Below are 25,194 nucleotides of genomic sequence, written 5' to 3' on the forward strand. Positions count from 1 at the left end.
TCCAGACATAAAATCAATAAGGAAACAGTGGTCGTAAATGGCACATTAGACCAGCTGGACTTACCAGATATCTACAGACATTCAATCCAGAAACAGCAAAGCACACATTCTTGTAGAGTGCACATGGAACATTCTCCAGGATAGGTCACATGCTAGGCAACAAAACAAGTCTCAACAAATATAAGAGGATAAAACTTATATCAAACATTTTTTCTGACCACAATGGTATGACATTAGAAATCAATTACAGGAAGAAAAATGGGAAAAACACAAACACACAGAGACTAAACAACATGCTACTAAAAATTAACAGGTCAATGAAGAAATCAAACAGGAAATCAGAAAATACCTTGAGATATATAAAAGTTTAAAAGAAAACCCAACTTCCCAAAATCTATGGGATGCAGCAAAAGCAGTTCTAAAAGGGAATTTTATAGCAATACAAGGCTCCCTCAAGAAACAAGAAAAATATAAACAACCTAACCTATCATCTAAAGGAATTATAAAAAGAAGAGAAACAAAGCTGAAAGTCAGTAGAAAGAAGAAAATAATAAAGATCAGAGAGGAAATTAATAAAATAGACACAAGCAAAAACCACAATAGAAAACAGCAATAAAACCAAGAGCTATTTTTTTAAGATAAACAAAATTGATAAACCTTTAGCCAAACTCATCAAGAGAAGAAGGGGACCCAAATAAGCAAAATAAAAAATGAAAGAGGAAAGATAACAATCAATATCACAGAGATACAAAAAATCATAAGAGAATACTACAAATAGTTATATGCCCACAAATTGGACGACCTAAAAGAACTGGACAAATTTCTAGAAACATATTAACACCCAAGACTAAATCAGGAAGAAATAGACAATCTGAAGAGACAGATCATTAGTAATGAAAAAACTCCCAACAAACAGAAGTCTAGGACCAGACGGCTTCACAGGGGAATTCTACCAAACACATAAAGAAGAACTAGTACCCCTCCTTCTCAAATTATTCCCCAAAATTGAAGGGGAGGGAACACGTCCAAATTCATTATATGAGATCACCATTTCCCTGATACCAAAAGCAAAGACACTACAAAAAAAAAAAAAATTAAGGCCAATATCTTTGATGAATATAGATTTAAAAATCCTCAACAAAACATTAGCAAAAGAAATTAAACAATATATAAAAAGGATCATAAATGAAGATCAAGTAGAATTTATTCCAGGGATGCAAGGATGGTTCAATATCCACAAATTAATCAATGAGACACCACAGTAGCAAAATGAAAGATAAAAATCATATGATCATCTCAATAGACTCAGAAAAAGCACTTGACAAAATTCACCATCCATTCATGATAAAAATTCTCACCAATATTGGTGTAGAGCAGGGGTCCCCAACCCCCAGGCCGTGGACCAGTACCAGTCCGCAGCCTGTTAGGAACGGGGCTGCACAGCAGGAGGTGAATGGTGGGCGAGTGAGCGAAGCTTCATTTGTATTTAAGCCTGCTTCCCATCACTTGCATTACCACTTGAGCTCCACCTCCTGTCAGCATTATGGTGAGTTGTATAATCATTTCATTATATATTACAATGTAATAATAGTAGAAATAAAGTGCACAATAAGTGTCATGTGCTTGAATCATCCCAAAACCATTCCTCCCCCACCCCCACCATGGCTGTGGAAAAACTGTCTTCCACGAAACTGGTACCTGGTGCCAAAAAGGTTGAGGATCGCTGGTATGGAGGAAAGATATCTCAACATAATAAAGGCCATTTATGACAAACCCACAGCTAACATTATACTCAACAGTGAAAAGCTGAAAGCATTTCCCCTAAAATCAGGAACAAGACAAGACTCTCACCACTTCTATTTAACATAGTATCTGCGGTCTTAGCCACACCAATCAGACAAGAAAAAGAAGTAAAGGGGACTTCCCTGGTGGTCCAGTGGTAAAGAATCTGCCTTCCAATGCAGAGGACACAGGTTAAATCCCTGGTCGGGGATTGAATATAGCATGGTCCCACATGCTACAGGGCAACTAAGCCTGCGCACCACAACTTTTGAGCTCGCATGCCTCAACGAGAGAGCCCACATGCTGCAAACTACAGAGGCCATGTGCTCTGGAGCCTGCGCACCACAACTAGAGAGAAGCCCAAGTGCTGCAACTAGAGAGAAGCCTAAGCACTGCATTGAAGAGACCGCATGCCATAATGAAAGATCCTGCATGCCTCAACAAAGATCCCATAGCCGCAACTAACACCAGACGCACCCAAAGAAAAATAAATAGAGAAAATAAATAAATAAATAGAAAAGAAAAAGAAGTAAAAGGTATCCAAACTCGAAGGGAAGAAGTAAAACTCACTATTTGCTGATGACATGGTATTATATATCAAAAACCTTAAAGTCTCCACCAAAAATACTATTAAAACTAATATGTGAATTCAGTAAAATTGCAGGATACAAGATACAGAAATCTGTTGCTTTTCTCTACACTAATAATGAACTACTAGAAAGAGAAATTAAGAAAACAATTCCATTTACAATTGCATCAAAAAGAATAAAATAACTAGGGATAGATTTAACTAAGGAGGTGAAAGACCTATATTCTGAAAACTCTAAGACACTGATGAAGGAAATTAAAGATGATACAAATAAATGGAAAGATACCCCATGTTCAATACTACCCAAAGCAATCTATAGATTTAATGTAATCCCAATCAAAATACCCAAGACATTTTTCACAGAACTAGAACAAACAGTTCTAAAATTTATAGGTATCATGCTCCCTGACTTCACACTATACTACAGAGCTACAGTCAGCAAAACAGTATGGTACTGGCACAAAAGCAGACACGTGGATCAATGGAACAGAACAGAGAGCCCAGAAATACACCTATGCACCTCTGGTCAATTAATCTATAACAAAGGAGGCAAGAATATACAATGGAGAAAAGATAGCCTCTTCAGTAAATGGTGGTGGGGAAACTGGACAGCTATACATAAAAGAATGAGATTAGAACATTTCCTCAAACATTATACAAAAATAAACTCAAAATGGATTAAAGATCTAAATGTAAACCTGGACACCATAAAACTCCTAGAAGAAAATATAGACAGAATACACTTTGACATAAATTGTAGCAATATTTTTTTTGATCTGTCTCCTGAGGCAAAGGAACTAAAAGTAAAAATAAACAAATAGGACCTAATTAAACTTAAAAGCTTTTGCACAGCAAAGGAAACCACTGACAAAACAAAAAGGCAACCTACTGAATGGGAGAAAATACTTGCAAATAATATGAGTGATAAAGACTTAATACCAAAAATATATAAACTGCTTATGCAACTCAATATAAAAAAACCAAACAACTGAATTAAAAAATGGGCAGAAGACCTGAATAGACCTTTTTTCAAAGAAGATATATAAATGGCCTATAGGCATATGAAAACATTCTCAACATCGACAATCATCAGAGAATTGCAAATCAAAATAAAAAATGAGATATCACCTCACACCTGTCAATGTCAGGAAAAAGTCTACAAACAACAAATGCTGGAAATGATGTGGAGAAAAGGGAACCCTAATACATTGTTGCTGGGAAAGTAAATTGGTGCAGCCCCTATGGGAAACAATATGGAGGTTCCTCAAAAAACTGAATATAGAACTATCATATGATCTAGAAATTCCACTCTTGGGTATATATCTGAAGAAAATGAAAACACTAATTCAAAAAGGTATGTGCACCCCAATGTTCATACCAGCATTATTTATAATAGCCAAGATATGGAAGCAACCTAAGGGTCCATCAGCAGATGAATGGATAAAGAACATGTGATATATATACACAATGGAATACTACTCAGACATAAAATTAATGAAATTTTGCAGTTGTGACAACATGGATGGACCTGGAGGGTATTATCCTTAATGAAATAAGTCAACAGGGAAAGAAACACTGTATGTTAACACTTATACGTGAAATCTAAAAAAATTAAACCAAAGATTGTATATAACAAAACAGAAACAGACTCACATGTATAGAGAACAAACTAGTGGTTACCAGTGGGGAGAGAGAGGGGGACGGGCAAGATAAGGGTAGTGGATTAAGCAATACAAACTACTATGTATAAAATAAATAAGCTACAAGGATATATTGTACAGCACAGGGAATATAGCCAATATTTTATAATAACTTTAAATAGAGTAAAATCTATAAAAACATAAAATCACAATAGTTTCAGCTGTACACCTGAAACTAATATAATATTGTAAATCAACTGTACTTCAATAAAAATAGTAAAATAAAATTAAAAAGATTTTTCAGTAGTGTTATTTTCATACCCTCAGCTGAAGTCAATCAAAGAAAATACAGTTAATTCATTAAGTAATATATCTCTTTCTCACTGAAAGGCCTATTCTAAAATCAAGTTTCTGACGACAAAGTAATAATAATAATGACAAAGTAATAACAATAATAACCACTCCCATTTAGCAAATGTTTCAAAATGGAAGAACTCAATTTTGGAGCTTTATTTTCATTTTTTTCTATCTTAAGATACTACATAATTAAACAGAATTGCTTTAGTCTTATAGCATAAAAAAATTCATAGTCAAATTTTCAATTACTGCTTCTCAGATTCCTCTTCCTTTCTTCTACCACCCAAAGCTGGTTACCCTCTCTCCTAACCATTCTGCAGCCTGATTCATGCTTCCTGATTCAAACTTAAAGCCCATCTGAGAAAGATCAGAACTGGAGGATAAGTATGCTAGAAGTATGAGTGGTGGTGAGGATTTGTGGAAAAATAATATGTGCTGCTTGTTAGGATCAGCCTCTTACTGTTTCTTTTCCATTAAAAGGAAAGTCTAGAGTTGACTGCTGCTACTGAAAATGTCCCTGCCTATGATACGTTATTTACACAGAAAAACATTTCCTTACAGCTGTTTTTGAACATTTAAATAAATCACACCTCCCACAATAATGTAGAGATAAGGGGCCAGCAGAGCTCTCAGCTGGCAATGCTCAGCTTAACCCACTTACATTCATTAGGACACAGGAGTTTACGGCAGAGCATTTATTATAATCCATGACTACAAGAAAATGTGAGATGAAATACATTAAATAAATTAAACATGCATTAAACATCTCTGAATCACAGTTCAATTTCACTAAGTGAACCAACAGTAAATTATTGATAGTTTGGTCCCCTTTAAGAGAACAAAGCAGCGACTGATTTCAGTGTACTTGGTAAATTAGGCACTATATGCATTTCATTCATGACTTGCACATCTCACATCTCACATTGCCACAATACAATTATTTTTGACTTCAAAGTCTGTTCATTGGTCCCATGAAACCGATGGCTTGGAAAAATCGAAGACATGGGAAAGAAACCTCTGAAGTTAATGAACAGTGTGGTGGATTCCTCTATGGATGTGATCACATTGTGATGGGGATATCATGATGGACTCCAGTTCCCAAAGTCAGTATCACCAATAAAAGTAAGAATGCCTTGGTAATCCAGCAACATGTACCAAGGTCTACAAATGGTTAAAATTACCTTTACAATATTCCATTGTATTATTTACAGTTCCCTTTGTTATTTAATAAAGAACATTCACCTCCCACTGACCAAATAATTTACTGCACATTTTAAACTGTCTGAAGGATTATGGTGTGTGTGTGTGTGTGTGTGTGTGTGTGTGTGTGTGTGTGTATTTGTGCACAGGGAGGGGTAATTTTTAAGGCAAGACCTGTGAGATATCATCAATCATTAATGTCTTTTTAAATATGGCTAAGATAAATTTAAACCTCAAGATACAGTAGATTCCTTAATCCAGTATTCCATTCTATGCATGCTACCTCTACAAGGTGATTTTCTTTGTAATACACCAATATCAAAGAAAGAAACCGTTAGAGCAAGGAGCTGTGACTAAAGCAGAAGCTGAGTTATTGCTCTGCACTGTTTTCCTCATGTGAAGCTATTATGGACTTGAATCGTGTCCCCCCCATACCAAATTCATATATTGAATACCTCACCCCCAGTGCAACTGTGTTTGGAGATAGGTCTTTAGAGAGATAATTAAGGTTAAATGAGGTTATGTGGGTAGGGCCCTTATAGGATTGGTGTCTTCATAAGCAGAGGAAGAGACACCAGAGATTCGCTCTCTACACACAACCACAAAGGCAAGGCCATGTGAGCACACATCAAGAAAGTAGCCATCCACAAGCCAGGAAGACAGCCTTCACCAGAAACCAAATTTGCTGGCACCATGATCATGGACTTCTAGCTCTACAACTTTTTGAAAATAACTGTCTGTTGTTTAAGCTGCCCACTCTGTTGCATTTTGTTACAGCAGCCTGAGCTGACTAATATGGAAGGTCATCTTTTAATTGTTTGCTCTCCTCTTGTAGCCTCTGAACTTCACTTGCAACTTCCTACCTTCATCCATCTCTTAACTTCAGTGTCCTCCCAAGTTGGGGAAATCAGAGATTTAGACATTGTGGTGTTTCTGTCTTTAATGCAGTTGTGGATTTCTTTTATTTCTGCAACATGTAATTTATTATTTTCTGCTAACCATTCAAACACACCGAAGTTTTGGATCCATGTCTTCTGGTTTTGGCTTTGGTCATGTTGCTTCTATTGCTATCAGAAGTGTCAGTGGGAGCAGACACAGATTGGACCCTAAATATGTGTTTACTTTGCTCACTGGGATCCTAACTGGAAGGATGTAACATCACAGATGCATCAAACCCTCTTCTGTACCAATGTGGTGTCAAGATCTTTACTTTAAAACATGCTTTCAATCTGTCAGATTGCCAAGTTTTAGGATGATGGTGACAACTTTGATGAACGGCCTCAGAATTTGAGCTTGTGCCTGTGCCTTGATGCTCAGGACATGCTCCATCTTCATCATATTCATCAAAAGCAAGGGCATCACTGCGAGGGAATCCCTGAGAGTTCACCTTTAATAATAATAATAATAATAATGATAATAATAATAATAATAGTAGTAGTAGTAGTAGTAGTAAAAAGCCTGTCTTGGTGGATCATTTATGGGAAGAGGGGGCTGTGTATTCTTCTTGCATCAGTACATTTATTTTAGTTTCCTATTAATTCTTATAGTTTTTCAGTTCATTCTTCTTTTTTCTTAGTATATAATTATACCATCTGCAAATGAGGATAATTTTGCATTTCCTTTCTAATAATTATACCTCTTATTTCAGTTTCATACCTTATGGCTTTGATTAGTGCTTTCAGAACAATTAGATAACAATGATAATAATAGGCATTTTTGTTTTCCACCTGATTTTAATTGGATATTATTAAAAATGAAGTCCGCCATTGATTTGAGATGAATATTGTTACAGAAACAAAATATGTTACTGAAATTTTATATGTGAGTTCAAAAAGATAGTTAAAAATAAATGAGTGTAAATTTTTTCTAGATTTTTTCTGATTTTATTGAAATTACCGAATGTTTTTTTTCTTTCTGACCTATTGTAGGAAGTAGGACACTAATTGTTTTCCTAATAATCAACTAATTTTGTATAATGCACATGATTTTGAATACAAAATGGATAAACCAGACCACCCTCTAAGGAACGTTTAATCACTAAACATGTTGAACACATTTCTGCCCTGTAAAAGATTTAAATTCAACTATGATCCCAATCAGCAAGCTTCTCTTCCCACTAAAGGGAACAAATTATAATCCTTTCAACTGCTGCAGTAAATAGAAAACAGACTGCTGATTATACAGAAAGAGGAAAAACAGACATAGGACAGAGCATGCAGATTAGAAAGGAGCCATTCCCCCCTCAATACTAAGTAAATAGAAGCAGGCATTTTGCAAAGTGCATTAAAGGGAACAGACTGCTGTAGAAATCAATTGATAAAGACTTGTCAACTAAAACAAACTTTGAGCAATTACATTAGCAAATAATTAGAATAATGTGTAAATAGTAGTAAGAACCCTGCAACAAAGGAACCACATGGATCCGTGTCTCTTCCTTTTGTGCCCATAGCATTCTGGGCTTATCTCTATTATTCAGTAGTATATTTAGTATCAGAAAGGATACTACTGAACAACAGGACTTATGATTGCAGTTATGAGAAATAATTTAATGGCATTAAGCAGGAAGTGCCCTGACACTTTACAGTGGGAGAATATTTGTCTCCAGCTGAGACTCCAGCAAGTAAACAATGATTCCTGTCCAGAGGAAATCTATTTAACTCTCCCTGTATTAAAAGCGTAAAAGAAATTCATGCACAGAAAGAACTCTCATCATGGCCAAAATGCAGCAGGCAGAGCCACTGAGTGGAAGGTGACTTATCATACATCATAGTTACTGGAAGTTTCCATATGGAGCTGGCACCCTATATAATATATTGAAAAGCCAATCCCATAAGAAACAAGTGATAAAGATTTGGAAAGAAGTATCCTGTAGTGAAAAGATGGTGGGAGTTAACATCAGGGAGCTGAATCTTGGTTGAGATATTTCTACATGTCCATGAGCAGTTACATAAAATCTGAGACTATTTTTCTTCATCTGTAAAAAGGATATAATAATATTCACCTTGAGAAGATATCAGAACTATTTGAAATGTGTATGTTTAGCACAGGGCCACATATGGTAAGTATTCAATAAGACATGGTTTGTTACTTTATTATTATTGAAGCAAACCTAGAGAAATATAACAGATACTTCAAAATATATTTAGATAGAAATGAAGACCCTGACACAAAGAAGTGACATTTTCAGGACAGAACACTGTGGGGCAAGAATGTGGAACATAGAAAAATATGAATAAAACTTGGGAAAGAGAACCTCAGTATGCATGAGGGTGGGGAGGGAAGGCTCTCCCCTAAGCTCTTAGTCAAAATTAGTCCCTCAGGGAGGAAAATGGGAAATTTGTATCTGAGTACACAATACATATTTTACAGGTATTTGAATTTATGTTCATGTTAAGGTATGCATTGTTTCCTTCTGAAGTATGGGATCCACAATTCTCAAGGAATCTTCTCTTGATCTCCATAAAATTCCATGTTACATAACCACATACAGAGACAGCCTCAAAAGAGACCCCAGAAATTCTGGAGTCCAGCATGAGCAGAATGAGTAAGCAGTACCTTTTACAGAATAATGTTTTAATAACACTCATTTTTGCCTGGCCAGATTATGTATCTTAACACATCACCTTGTATTTTATGTGTTTGTTTCAGTGCCTGTGACTACTCATTTAACTGTGAGTTCCCTGAAGGCAGGTACAGTTTTGCTCACCCTTGTGTTTCTTAACATCATGCACGACAAGCAGAGCTGCCTTAGGGCCACAGTAGGACTTAGACACTTTTTAGAAGCACCGCCTCACATCATTTGAAACATGTTAAATTTTAAGAGCCACATTATGGCTCATTAAAATGATTATTTTTACTATAAAATTTTAAAGATATTTATAATTCTATTTTTGGAATTTGGCTATAAGCCAAATACTTTATGATTGGTGCTAAATTCTCCACAGTGTCATAATGCACACCCAGGAATTCTTGCAAAGTGAAATAATTTAATAACAAATAGTTTTCAATGGTTATGAAATTTTAATGGAAATGAACCTTAACAATTAATGAGGTTGGAACAATGTTAATTTTGGTAGACATTTAAACATTTATCTAGAAACAATAAATGCTGGAGAGGGTGTGGAGAAAAGGGAACACTCTTGCACTGCTGGTGGGAATGTGAATTGGTACAGCCAGTATGAAGAACAGTATGGAGGTTCCTTAAAAAACTACAAATAGAACTACCATATGACCCAGCAATCTCACTACTGGGCATATACCCTGAGAAAACCATAATTCAAAAAGAGTCATGTACCAAAATGTTCATTGCAGCTCTATTTACAATAGCCCGGAGATGGAAACAACCTAAGTGTCCATCATCAGATGAATGGATAAAGAAGATGTGGCACATATATACAATGGAATATTACTCAGCCATTAAAAAGAAATGAAATTGAGTTATTTGTAGTGAGATGGATGGACTTAGAGTCTGTCATGCAGAGTAAAGTAAGTCAGAAATAGAAAAACTAATGCCGTATGCTAATGCACATATATATAGAATCTAAGGGAAAAAAAAAAAAGGTCATGAAGAACCTAGGGGTAAGATGAGAATAAAGACACAGACCTACCAGAGAATGGACTTGAGGAAATGGGGAGGGGGAAGGGTAAGCTGTGACAAAGTGAGAGAGTGGCATGGACATATATACAATACCAAACGTAAAATAGATAGCTAGTGGGAAGCAGGTGCATAGCACAGGGAGATCAGCTCGGTGCTTTGTGACCACCTAGAGGGGTGGGATAGGGAGGTTGGGAGGGAGGGAGATGCAAGAGGGAAGAGATATGGGAACATATGTATATGTATAACTGACTCACTTTGTTATAAAGCAGAAACTAACACACCATTGTAAAGCAATTATACTCCAATAAAGATGTAAAAAAAACCCCATTTATTATTTTTAATTTTTCTGGGCTATTTTCTTTTTAATATTTTGGAATCAATGATTTTTTTTTCAGTTCTTAAATATTGTCAATGACCTTTGAAGGGCCAGAAGGCATACTGGTACACCATGGAGTAACCAGCACTGATGGCATAAAGTAGTTGGCCAATTAGTATTTCTGGATTAGATTGGTAATTTGAGAATATACACACGCCACTGGGTATTAGCCAAAGCCACAGCACGGTTTATGGTGCAGTTTTATTTAGTGCTGTCGCTACTAAGCCATTTTACACATAGCAGTGGTTGGCTATGTCAGTAATAATGTTGGCAAGTTGAGAAAGCAGCATTTCTAGAACAAGAGGGTTAAGTTCACTGTCAGAACAGGCCAGAGGCTGAAGTCATCCCATAGATGTCAGCAGGGGGAAACCCACGTGAAAGCCGACAACCAGAAGTCAAACACCCTCAGATTTTGGAGAGAGAAGTCGGGCCTCACACATATTGGCAATATTAGAGCCAGGCTTTGTGGCTGATACTCATAAAAGGAGAGAGAGCTGCCAGGTGGACTCACAAACATTTCTCTGATTCCACTTTCTCTAGGGAGACCTACCTTGACAACCCCTGCTCCCCAGACCGAGTGTGAATGACTGCAATGAACAGATGCTCCTGAGCACAGGAGGCCATCTTATTCCTCAGATGTACTGTAACAGAAAGAAAACAACAACCTGAAATAGTTGAGAGAGACATTCAAGAGAGCAGCTGGATCAATCCTAGGGTGAGATGGCTTGTGTTTGCTTAGTCACCATCACCCTGGTGGCAATTCTGTCACTCTTAAAGAGCCTTTACCTGTCCACACAGGACCTCTAGGTCTCAACTGGGTCACTATCTTCCCAGGAAACAGTACTGTATTCAAGACTGCACTGTCATCTCTAGGCAGGCTGGAAATAGATTTGAGTTTTAAAGCCTATCTGGATGGATATGATTCGTAAAACCTCTGATTTTTGCACATCGGATTATACTTTCAGGATCGTTCCAGGGTGAGAATCCTAAACACTAGACTTGGAACAGAGTCTAGGTAGATTGCTATTTACAACTGAAAATTTCATTTGCCTTAATGATTCCCAAGTATACCTGAACCTTAACTGGATATCTAACTAACTCCAAATTATGCTTGAATTGCATCAATTATTCAACATTTTTCTTAAAGTGTGATGAGTACAGAATTACCAGTCATCTGTTGGCAGAAAGTTAAGACCTGTACAAAATACATCTCTCTTGGCAATATGTCTCCAGAAATTTGATAATCATATGCATGTTTGGATGCTCTCTTACTAAAAGCTTTTGTGAGATACACAAATGGCAAGTATTGTGTTATAGCTGTCATACTTTAGATAAAATGACCATGTTGCTGGAGCAGAATTAACTAGTCCAAAGATGCTAAGCCTTAGAGAAGAGGGCTAGAAGCTAACATGCATTGAGGATCTACTACGTGTTAATAAGGTCTCTCTCTCCTTCTCACTCTATAGATACAGATAAAGATACATCTTTTGTAAGCATTGCCTCGCAATTCTGTTTGTCTGTAACTCTGACCTCTTTCAAAGCAAAATCTGGTACCATGTATAACACAAATAGGATTCTAGATGATTTTGGAGCACTTTCTTATTTGCTTAATAACTTTCAGTGGCTCCCTATCTCCCATTGGATCAAGTTTGAATAATTCTGCCTGCTTTTCAAGGTCCTCACTGGTCTCCCTACCCAGCCAGTCTTATTTCTTTTTCTTTCCCACATATTCCCTCTGAGCAACGTGGATCAGTATTTGCACTGACCTGTAAACATATCCTCATTGCCACCTCCAAGGTTCTTTCTTTCCTCTTCTGTCACCTATGCAAATTGTCACCAATTCTTCAAGGATCCCTTCACAGTTCATCATTTAGCAGAGTTCAGTGAGCAGAAATGCTACGGACTTTTGTTGTTGTCATGTTGTAACATGATCTTACCTATAATACAGTAATTCACAAAGCATGGATTTAAAACAATGACATTGTAATGAAGTCAGTGGACATTTATGGCAAAGGAAGCTTTGAGGCTTTATCTCTTTAAAATAAAGCAAAACACATAGCTGAAGCTGAATTGCAAATTACAACTCTAAGTCCTTTGGAATTTAAGGGGTAGCATTTTTCATGAGACCTTAGGTCAACAATGTGGCATTTAATCCTCCACTGAACACTTGAACATAAGCTTGACAAACTCCATTTTTAAAGTTATCAAGTTCTGAAATACAGTCAGTACACAGTATTTGAATCTACGGTGCTACCATCTCCATAATAAATAAAACTTGAGGGGTAAATAAAATATCCACCTTCTTTTTCTTTTCATGAAGGGAGACTGCTCTCCAAAACTGCTCTATAATTCAGAATAAGACTCATAGAGATTAAGCATAATAGTTCATATTTTCTTTATGGGCATTACAAGTAAGCGTAACTATCAAAGTCATACAACTTTTTAGTTTTGAATGACATTCATTGTTCAGCAAAGGTTTTCCACACTATGGTTTTATGAAATCAGGCAGTTGTCAGAATTATTTATGGAAAGTTTCTTATATTTAAGGATTTTAAGCATAATTTTTAAAAATATCATTTTATGAAGATTTAAGATAATGAACACCAAATGAAATGACCCATTCTTAGGTAAATAGAAAAATACAGTGCAATTATACATGTCAGATGATCAGGTTTGAATCTGCTACTTTTAATCTAAGGTTGTTGATCTGATAAGAATTTCCTTCTATATAATCTAAAGTTACTTTTCAGTTAAAAAAAAAAAAAATCCAACAAGGAAACACAGGCCCTGTGCTAGGTGCCAAGTGGTCAAAATCAGACACAGTTTCTGTCCTAGAGTTTTCAGGTTTGTGGAGAAGACAGACATGATGTACCAGGAAAGTAATAGCAAAATTAGACACGTTTCTGCCCTCAAGGAACGAGGCTACTGTTAGGGAGGGACAGTACTGTGTAAGTAAACAAACAAATACATCATTCCAAATCACAGTTGATCTTATGGAGAAAACATAGTGTACGGTGATGAAGAACAACAAGGAGAGGGACTAATTTAGACAAAGAGTTAAGAGGTGCTTTTCTTAGGAGAGACACGTGTGCTGAGGGCTAAAGTGTGAGAAAGATCCAGCCATTTAAAGAGGTGTTAGGGAGACGCAAAAGCATGTATAAAGGTCCTAAAACAAACAAACAAAAAGGTCAGTTTGTTCAAAGATCAGAGTGCATGCCACAGTAGCTAGAACAGAGGATGGAAGAGAAGAGAGACATGAAATAAATTTATAAAAGATAGACTGCAGTCAGATCATCAGAACCATATAAGAAGTATCAAGGAATTTGAATTAGATCCTATGTACAATGGGAGAGCATAAAGGGGGACAAAAATGATTTAAAGTTTAAATTGTTCCTCTTGGCAAATAAATAGACTGTGAAAGAAGGAAGTCCAGTTGGACACTATTGCTGCCCTCCAAGGAAGAAGAAAGAGCATATTGTACTAGAGAGAAAGATAGAGAAATAAAGACCTGAGGTAGATTTCGAATCTAGACTCAAAGAATCTGTTGCTAGATTGGCTGGGGCAATGCAGAGGATTAAGAAAAGTAAATTAAGGATGACGCCCAGGTTTCTGGCTTAAGCAACTAAGTGGATACTACTGACATCTACTGAGTTGAGGAAGTTTGAAAGTAGAATGAAATTTAAAGCAAGGTGGGGTGAGATAGAGAGGAATTCAGCTGTAGTCACAGAGATTTTGAGATGCCTGTGAGATATTCTTTTTGAAATGTCAGGTGGGCAGTTAAATAGGTATATGAGGATACATTTGAAATGGGCATAATTGAGGGGTCCTCAGTCTGTAAATGATGAATAAAGTAATAGTAATAAGCAGTATCACCAGAAGAGAAAGGGTAAAGAGAGAAGAGAAGGGGATCCAAGCCCAAGTTCCAGGGCAAAAAGTAAAAGTAAGTTAAGAGACTGAGAAGTGGCCAGTGAAATCTGGGACACCAGACATCAAGCAAATTAAAAGAAGAGAGTGTTTCAGGATATGTGTTGTATTACTGAGAAGTCAAGTACTCTTGGCTTTTACTCATTTATGGATTAACACCTGGGGGTTTATTTTAAAAGGTAAATAATGTTATCAAAATAACATCATGTAACAGTAATAATAATTCAGATAGAGTTGGTAAGCTACTTCCACATACATTATCTGACTTGATCCCAACAATAAGTATATTTTATTACTGATTGCATTATACACTTAAAGACACTGGGGCTCTTGCGAGCAACTAATATTTAATAATAAATTCAACAAGTATTGTGAACTCCTGTTGTGAGAGGCAAGTTCTAGACTCTGCAGATATATCTGTGAACAAAAGAAATCACTCCCCAGTACTCACAGGGACAGTATCCTTTGCAATGATTATAGAGTACCACACAAGGCTAATAATTATTAAGAAGTGCAGAGTTTTGACTGCCGAGGTTCACTTTCTAAAATCTTAATTACATTTTATTAACAGTTCAGTAGTGGTAGGTATATTCTAATTGTTGTGCAAGAGGTTCACTTTTTTGAATTCTTGTTACTGTGTTGAATACAAAAATAATACAAGTTTTATGTATTTGAAGACATACTACATTTAGTAAACTAAATATATATGGTTACTCTATGTCAATATATGACATATTGGGGGAGCATCTATCTGCATCTTAAACCTTTCAGAAATCTTACTCACAGAGTTCTTTTTTTTTTTTGCGGTACGAGGGCCTCTCACTGTTGTGGCCTCTCCCGTCGCGGAACACAGGCTCCAGACGCGCAGGCTCAGCGGCCATGGCTCACGGGTCCAGCCACTCCGCGGCGTGTGGGATCTTCCCAGAAGGGGACACGGGTTTGTTCCCCGGTCTGGGAAGATCCCACACGCCGCGGAGTGGCTGGACCCGTGTCCCCTGAATCGGCAGGCGGACTCTCAACCACTGCGCCACCAGGGAAGCCCTCACAGAGTTCTTAATGATAGCAATGTTTGCCAAGATAAAAGCATGAAAATCTGTCCTGTTTGTGTCTGACCAAGTCCTTATCCATTTGGGCATTGTCCTGATAGTCTATCAAGGCAGTCATTGGAACATATGGGTTTCCTGAGCTCCCATACATATTCTCTATTTTGTTTTCATGGATTACCGTAAGTTTTAGAACTACTTTGACAAAATGCAAGGTTGCTAAGTTTGTGCTTTTTCAAACAATGCAGAAAAAAGAAATATCAACATATTTAATAGCATATACTTTATCTTCATTTTCTTATCCTCTTTTCCTTTAGGAATTTATTCCTGTCTAAAATAATATATGATTCCACAAAAAATGTGGCATCTTATCTGTGAAAGAGTTAGATAACATTAGCGCTTGGTGGATTTATCAATATGTCTGGCACTTAAGAGATTTATGTGTGGGTCATTATGACAGGACATATGTAACATTGATTTTTGTGGCTGGATTCATGCTATCTGGACTTGACTGTATAATCTTGTGTAAGAGCCGCTGACCCTCTGAAAAACTGCTTTGCATTTGTGCTTCTGTTTTGGATAAAATCCATAGTTTAGATTTCTTTGCCCTTCAAAATGACCATGATGGTATCTGTGGCTTTTTTTTTCCCCTTCTGGAATTTACTTTTACTGAAGAACACTTTCTTTTTAAGAAATGAATTTCACTCCTGCCATGACTGAATCATTCTTAAAGCAACTTCAGTTTTACAGAGAGATTTTTGTTTTTCTTCCTTGGCATTTCATAAGGTTAAAGAAGACCTTAATGATAACCTTTGTGTGCAGTACCTACAGTCTGCAGTCATTGGTACATGAGAGTAGATGAATAACTACGTTATTTCCACTAAAAAAAAAAAAAGACTTAAAATTCTATTGAAGCAAGTGTGAGCCAGACCAATGTTTCTCAGGGTGGTGGCATTATCCTACAGGGGAAATTTTTTTAAGCATGGGCTATTTTGGCTTGTCATAACAAGACTGGGCACCACTTGTTTTTCATGAGAGAGAGACAAAAATGCTGTGTGTTCTATAGTACACCAACCAAGAATTGTTCTACGTCCCACATGACTTTCAAATGTCCTGCTGGTCATTTACATAGACAAAAATCTGTTTATAATCTGAGCCTAGAATCTAAGTAAATTTTACAGTAAGCACAGTGTATTTTACATAGTTTTCCCTATAGAGATTTTTCCAGGAACGCCAGTACTAAGCAAATTGTGGAAATATTTTATTTTGCTTTATCTGGACTTTAACAAAGAATTGTTTATAATTTCACAAAATCATATCCCTGACAGCAATGTCACTTGTGACTTTTGAGTCACCAATATAACCAATTCAACACACCTGCATCAACCTGTATTTGGAACAGTCACATGTCTGGAATTCCATGTATAGATGCAAGCATCCCACAACTTCATTTTATTTTCTTGTGTAGTCATGACTATTTTCATATTACAATGCATATTATTTCACTTAAATTTATTTCATTTGTTTTTCTTTTATAATAAAAACAGATCATTATATTGGTTTTTTAATATTACACATAGGATATAGTATCTACAATTTAATCTTGAGATTAAAAAGGAGCATTACAAAACATTTGTTATACAAAGGGTTATTGGTTGAACACTAGAGAGAACTTTTGACTTCTGAAACTTATGAGATAAGGGGAACTGTATTATCTCCTGTCTAAAGGGTTTTAGATGCTGTTATTCTGGACAAATTACAGCAGCTTCCCCACCAACTATTTGAGAGCACTGACTAGTTATATTGAAGAGATGTACACCAGGAATTCACCCTTTAGCATCTCTGTATATATGATAGATACAATGGTTTGTTTCATAATGGTCCTGAGAATGAGAGCTACTACCCTGATCTCTTGGATCAGAGCACAGCCTAGAATAAATGTCATTGTAATATAGTGAGAAAACATATCAGAAGCAGCCATTTATGGCCCCATTTATTCAGTCCTGTGTTGGTCCTTGAACCAACCTATATAGCCTGAGGGCCCTGCTGCCTCAGATAGCTTGAACAATAAAGTCTTTCCCCATAGGTACACATCAAACTTCTTTGCTCTAGGAAATTTTATCATTGATCTGTGAAGCTGTAGTCTGCTTGACACTCTCTATGGCTCAACCTGGTATTACAGTCCAAGAAAATTCAGGTAGGCTGTGTGCCCTTAGTCCTCCTCTTCTCCACCCTGCCCCCTCCCTCCAAAGGCTTCCAGAACCATATACAAATGTGCCCTCTGATGGCTGATGATCATCTCATTGTTTTTTTGACACAGGCTCAGCTTTTCACTGTAGTCATTGAACATTTAATTATATGAAATTCACGTAATAAAAAGTAACTAACTTATAAGGTTGTGATAAAATCTTAGCCAGAGGCAAGGATGATTTTAAAAAATCACCCTAATATATCCAGGCACTCTAGTATAATGGTTTTTGTACACAGAATCTGAACCCAAAATTCTCAGGTGCCAATGACAGCTCTGCCATTTATCAGCTCTGTGACCCTGATCTAGCTACTTAACCTCTCTGGTTTAGTTCTTCTGCACAATAATAGTGATATTATATATCACAATAATAGTGATATTATCTGTGATAATAATAGTACATATCTACCACATAGGACTGCAGTGGGGATTAAATCAGTTAATTTATGCCAAGTGCCTAGAACAACAGCACCTTGCACATAAAAAGCATTCAATAAATATTAGTTATTATCCTTAGGATTATGTTTCTGTTTCTAGGGATATTTACTTATACTTTCAAAGACATTTACTTTACAGGTTTTTCAAGTGAAAAAGAGATCCAGATGCTCCTTTGCTCCTCCTTCAATTCCTCTTGTACTCCAGCAAAAGTATGAGTCCCTCTTTTTCCAAATCACAAGTATGTGAAAAATTAAAATACTTTCCCATGACCTCATGTACTTAAAAATGTGTATTAGGGCTTCCCTGGTGGTGCAGTGGTTGAGAGTCCGCCTGCCTATGCAGGGGACACGGGTTCATGCCCCGGTCTGGGAAGATCCCACATGCCGCGGAGCGGCTGGGCCCGTGAGCCATGGCCGCTGAGCGTGCACGTCCGGAGCCTGTGCTCCCGAGAGGCCACAACAGTGAGAGGCCCACGTACCGCCAAAAAAAAAAAAAAAAAAAAAGTGTATTATGTCTTCCTTCTTGTAAATGTGAACCAAGAGGTGCTTTGGGCATGGGAGGCAGAGGTAGTTCTGTTTAGAGGCTTAGTCATTATGTTTAATTCTGATCCAAGTATGTCCTGGCTTCATCTATAAATACAGGGATACTACGTAGAATTCTTGCAACCTTACAGCACCATCCTTTATACTTTTTTGAATATTTGTTTCTTCTTTTGGAAAATAAGATTTCAACCTTCTGTTCACATTGTTATTCCAATATGTCTAATACCTCTTCATTACCGTTCAGAACACCAGTGATTACCACTGCACCCAAACATCAATTAATGCTTGATGATGATTATGATGTTATGTATCCAAAACAGAGGAGCCCTTGATTATTCTCCGTCTCTGTGTCATATCTTCAGGGTATATCTTTAATAAATAGAACACCAGATCATCCCTTTGGACTGACTTGCCTAATAATCAGTAAAACTGATTTTGCACCCTGAATTTACTGTAACTTTTTTTTTTTTTTTTTTTTGCGGTACGCAGGCCTCTTACTGTTGCGGCCTCTCCCGTTGCGGAGCACAGGCTCTGGCGCGCAGGCTCAGCGGCCATGGCTCACGGGCCCAACCGCTCCGCGGCATGTGGGATCTTCCCGGACCGGGGCACGAACCCGTGTCCCTTACATCGGCAGGCGGACTCTCAACCACTGTGCCACCAGGGAAGCCCTACTGTAACTTTTTTGTCTCACCTAGGAAGCACAACCTAAAGGTTATGAAGTTCTAGCCTTCTCTCCTCTGTATAAATTAATAATACTAGGATCATGCCCCCTTCTATTGACTTATATTTAAAATACCTGACATAAGAATTAAGGAAATTCAGCCAGATTTAATCCTTGCTCTCAATAGTTTACATCTCTTTATATTTACTTTTCCATTCCTTCTTTTCCTATTTTTTTTTTTTTTACAGTAATCACTTTGTGGTTTTTATTCCTGGATAATGTTAATGGCTGGATTCTAGTCAACTGGTTAGAACAATGGGGTTGATGACAGGTAAAGATGAGATCTGCTGGGCCTGAAATCCTGTCCTCAGCAATATTTCTTTTGTCTCCTGGGATCCATTATAAGGCAGTACCATTTCATACAGTGTCATGTAATTGTTATATAACACCAGAAATATACTCAAATTTTCAAAGAACTAGAATAAATCTTCCATCCATATAGACATAATTAGAATGATACATTTTTATGTCTACCCAATTCCCTTAGATGTATGTGCTATATTTCCCAAAAGAAAAAGGAAACAAATCCTATGAAATCTGTCAGGGGGTCCCCAAAGGACATTCGGTTGCTTGCTTTAAAAGCACCAAATTTCAGAGAAGCTTGTAGCTGGTCCATAACTCAAAGGATTCCTCACTCAAAGACTAATGTCTTTGCTGCTGCACATCATTGTGATTTTCCCTCATAACAGAGGATTCAGAGGTATTAAAGAGGTCTCAGTAAATCAACATTCTTTTATGATAAATTTTAATTAATCATTTGAGTAAGGCAATGTGCCACTACATACATCATATGGAGGAATTCATCACAGTGTCACTTGCTTATTAAAACTTATTATTTAAAAATAATCCTTATTATCATAAAAGCTCCTTAAAGTGGAGGAGGGAAAGATATAAAATGAGGTAGAATGGAGAAAAAGAAAGAGAGATGGATGGAAAGAAAACACATGTTAAAGACAGGGATGCATTGTAATATTTAAATGCTAACAGTGTGTCTTTGTCACTCATCATGCTTGGCGGTGCAAATGAACAAAAAAGTGGGGAAAAGCACAGTATGTTAAAGCATTATGGGTATGTCAGATAAGCAGTCTGTCTGATGTTTCCACCTCTGCTGGAAAGCTGGCTTAAAACTGTGTGACCTATTCTCCAGATGTCAAAGATAAACTTCAGGAATTGTGTAATTCCTCCCACTCTGATAGAGATAAATATGTTCATATTTTTCCCAGCTAATCCTCCTTGTTGGATGATAACATAAGGCTGCATCCACATGACATACAGAGATTCAAGGCACGTGAACAAGCATCCAGGCATCCATAATACTGTCTGCCCACTAGGTCATCTTGTTATCAGGGGTCCTTTCAGATTAAATAAATTTGCTGCAAGTTAATGTAAAAATAAATCCACGAACCTGAATCCTCTAAGGCAGCGGTACCAGTCCCTTCATGCACAAAAGAATTGCATGGGAAAGTTTTTAAAAATGCTGATATCCAGGTACTATTAAAGACAAATTAAAAAGGTCTCTCTGGATTTGGGGTCTGGACATCAGTATTGTTTTTCTAAAAGTTTCCCAAGTGATTCTAAAAGTGCAACTAGATTTGAGAACCACTGTTTAAAGCTTTTGAGAATAGTAAGTGTGCCCAAATCTTGTCAGATTTCAACCAAATTTGAAAAAAAGACAGGGCATTTTGAGTGCCTCAGAGATTGAAATGAAAATATATGTGTTAAAAAGTGAGACATTAAAACAAAAAGCAGAAGTAAAGGAATTGTAGGAGAAACAACTCTGAACTTGACTTTCAGCAAATGATTATTTGAACACCCACTAAGTAAGCAGGTTCTATTTTGGTTGAATGATAAATGGAGAGGTAAATAAGGTAAATAAAAGATCTCACTAGATAGAATTACTTTACCAAGGATAGTGACCAACATTTACATACACTTCCTAAACAAAGGATGAAATGAGCAGAGTGTATGTCATAGGGAATGTAGGCAAATGTTAGGGAAAACATTTGAGGACTAAGAATCTTCAGCTCTTAAATGAAAAATACTGAAAACTGTGACTCTCTTGCACTGAAATGTTTAAAACTCAAGTAGACTCACATCTGTCTGATGGAGCCATAGTGTGCTACAATTTTACTATCCTATGATTTTCATTGGGTTTCTGCTCATGAGCTTCTCCAAATTCCCCAAATCCACCAATTATCTACATTATTAAGAAAAGAGGAAATTCTACCAGTTAGTCGAAATCACGATTCTAGCTTATGTCCTTCCCTCTATACTTCATATCATTACACTCAGTACAATTTAGCCCTGAAGTAGAGCTAGTGAGTTTTTTTGGTTGTTGTTCTTCATATTTACCTAGAAGAATGTGCAGAAATATAATATTTTTTAAATTGCTTGAAAAAACCTACAGTTTACTTCATCTACAAATTAAAGTAGCTTTCATGATGTATGTTGGTGAAATTTTAATTGCAATTGAGTTTTTTTATCTCCTCTTTTTAAGGAATTCAAAGTACCTTGTAGATGAGTTAGGACTTATGATGTCCCCATAATAAAAAGAATGTAGATGTTCACTTGATCTTATTATGTGCTTTCTTCTCATTATCCACTCATGAAAAAAAAAAAAAAAAATGGAGCTACTAATACATGCCAAAAACTGTGCTAGGTGCTGAAAATACCACCATTGAAAAAATATTCTAGTGAGAAGAGACAGACTATAAACACATAAATAAATACTGTCACTTGGAAATAATCCCACTGATTAAAATTAAGCAGGGTGCAGGGATAGACTCAAGAGTTGTGATTTTAACTGAGATGAACAAAGAAGGCCTCTATGAAAATATGACTTTGGGGCATTGTCCAAAAGAAGTGAGGAGGCAAACCACTCTTCCACCAGATATTTCAGAGGAATATCTAAAGAAAAGAGAAAACATGAAGACCTGTGTATCAGAGAAAGAATGAGAATGTGGGAAGGCTGGAAAGGCAAGGGGGTATGCATGGTGAATGGGGCAGAATGATTCTCTTCTCAAACATATTTACTTGTGATAAACTAGTCCTCTCCTCTTGTATACTCTGCATCTTGATCCCTGTCCCTATAAGTGGGTATCTGAGAAAAACTTAGAGTTCCTAATTTTAGTTTGATATAATAATGAAGAGAAGGAGAATTCACACATTAGCCAGGGGCCCAGCAAAAAACAAGGCACATTCAAGTAGGATTGCTAAGAGTACATAAGTAAGGGAGTATTTATACAGGAGTGGGCACCCAGCAGCTAATATTAGTAAGAAACCACCACCTGCAGGGTAAGGGGAGAAATTATGTTAAGAGTCTAAAAATAGGAGCTGTAGTCATGCAAGAGGGGTTGCTCACCATGAGTTATGGGTCAGGCAGCCGCTGCCAGATTGGAGACCCAGAGGAAAGAAACCAGGGGAAGTAATGCCCAGTCCCTCTCTTCTCGTGCTCTCTTGTCTTCTATCAGTGCCTCCTATTGGCCCACTTCACTTGGAACCCTAAAGGCAAGGAGCCCTGGCAATTACTCTACAGAGTTTGGCATTCTCAGGCACAGAGAAGAGTAGAAAGAGGATTGGGGATAGGGGAGAGAGGCACATAGAGAAAAAACAGCACACACTGTAAGACTGTATTAAGACTAAGCTTTTAGTCCAGAAGCAGTTACAGCAGTAATAGTTAACGAGAATCAAATATGTCAATATGTTATGACTTGTAAGGAGTCAATAAGATATTCTTCCACTCATTAAAAATTGAAGTGCCTATGAAGCTTCAAAGGAATTTAGACATTTTTAATATACTACCCCAAAGAGGAGTTTGTGTGCATGTACAAACCATGCATCATTTTTAAGTGTTATATGCATCTATGTCTATTATATTGCCTTAAGGATTTGAAGAAATTGCTAGTCTGTTCAATTGAGTCATCTCAGACATCACTTGCAGATCTTTATTCTGGACCTCAAGACCATTTTGGAGGGCCAGATGCATACAACTGTGTCTCATTCTTGTTATCTAACAAGAGGTCATATATTCTGAATACCCTGTGCCAGATAGAGATCTCTGCACATTTCCCACTAGATGTCAAAGTTGTTGTGTTGCCAGAGACTGTGCTTGGAGATATCACAATTCCACTCTCAAAACTCTTATTTGGAGGCTATTAAAAATCAGAGAGGATGTCATATGTTGACACATGTTCACATTATTCACTAGAAAGGACTCTGGTTGACAAGGATTTGAACCGAACTGTATTATTGTATCGTATGCCATGATTCTATTTATTATTATTATTTTATTATGTAAGTTTCAGGTATACAGCATTGTAGTTCAACAACTGTATACACTACAGTGTGATCACCATCACCAGTCTAGTTACATCCACACAGTTGACCCCCCTTCACCCATTTTGTGCACCCTCTCTCACCTCCTTCCCGTCTGGTAACCACTAATCTCTTTTCTGCAACTATGAGATGTTTCTGATTTATTTTCTTTGTTGGTTGGATTTATTTTGTTGTTGTTCTTTTTAGATCCACTATGAGTGGAATCTAAAAAGAGGATGAGTAAAATCATAAGGCATACACATATATCCCCATATTCACTTTGTTATACAGCAGAAACTAACATAGCATTGTAAAGCAATTATATTCCAATAAAGATGTTTAAAAAAAATAAGGCATTTTTCTTTCTTCATCTGACTTATTTCACTTAGAATAATACCCTCACAGCCATCATGTTGCTGCAAATACCAAGATTTCATTCTTTTTATGGCTGAGTAGTATTCTTTTGTATGTATACCACATCTTCTTTATCCATTTATCCATCGATGGTCACTTAAGTTGTTCCCAAATCTTGGCTATTGTAAATAATGCTGCAATGAACATAGGAGTGCATATATCTTTTCAAATTAGTGCTTTTGTTTTCTTTGAATAAATGCCCAGAAGTGAAATACAGTAGTTCTAACTCTTAATTTTTTGCAGCATCTCCACGCTGGTTTCCATAGTGGTTGCACCAATTTACAGTCCCACCAACAGTGTATGTGTTTCCTTTTCTCCACATCCTTCCCAACATTTGTTATTCCTTGCCTTTTTGGTAAGCCATTCTAACAGCTATGAGGAGATACCTCATTGTGGTTTTGATTTACATTTCCCTGATAATTAGTGATGTTGAACATCTTTTCTTGTGCCTTTTGTTCACCTGTATGTCTTTTCTTTGGAAAAGTGTCTATTTAGAACCTCTGTATGTTTTTTAATCAGGTTGTTCATTTTTTTGTTGTTGAGTTGTATGAGTTATCTATATATTTTGGATATTAACCCCTTATCAGATGTTATTTGAAAATATCTTTTCCCATTCCTTAGGTAGCCTTTTCATTTTGATGATGATTTCCTTCACTGTGCAGAGGTTTTAGTTTGATGTAGTCCCATTTGTTTATTTTTGCTTTTGTTTCCCTTGCCTTTGGTGTCAAATCTACAAAACATCACCAAGACTCATGTGAATGAGGTTACCACTTATGATTTCTTCCAGAACTTTTATGGCTTCAGGTCTTACATTCAAGTCTTTAATCCATTTTGAGTTAATTTTTGTGCATGCTGCAAGATAGATGAACACAGATGCTGTGGTCTATGTTCATTCTTTTGCATGTAGCCCTCCAGTTTTCCCAACAACATTTGCTAAAGAGACTGTCCTTTTTCCATTGTATGTTCTTTGTTCCTTTGTCATAGATTAATTGCCCATATATGTTTGGGT

The 25,194-nt window shown here is 36.8% G+C and overlaps 1 long non-coding RNA gene across 1 annotated transcript in view; it reads right to left on the reverse strand.

Moving 5' to 3' along the window:
- LOC113618198 (uncharacterized) overlaps positions 1 to 25,194 on the reverse strand; it is a 632,034-nt gene that overhangs the window by 351,396 nt on the left and 255,444 nt on the right. The window contains exons 4-5 of the long non-coding RNA XR_003431920.1: positions 12,308 to 12,478; positions 11,092 to 11,182 (exon numbers count right to left, since the gene is read on the reverse strand). This is a non-coding gene — a long non-coding RNA (uncharacterized LOC113618198). The remainder of the gene's footprint in view (positions 1 to 11,091; positions 11,183 to 12,307; positions 12,479 to 25,194) is intronic.

Source organism: Aethalodelphis obliquidens, unplaced genomic scaffold (assembly GCF_003676395.1).
Source record: "Aethalodelphis obliquidens isolate GAN/ISIS:26980383/991018 unplaced genomic scaffold, ASM367639v1 scaffold5, whole genome shotgun sequence".
NCBI lineage: Eukaryota > Metazoa > Chordata > Mammalia > Artiodactyla > Delphinidae > Aethalodelphis > Aethalodelphis obliquidens.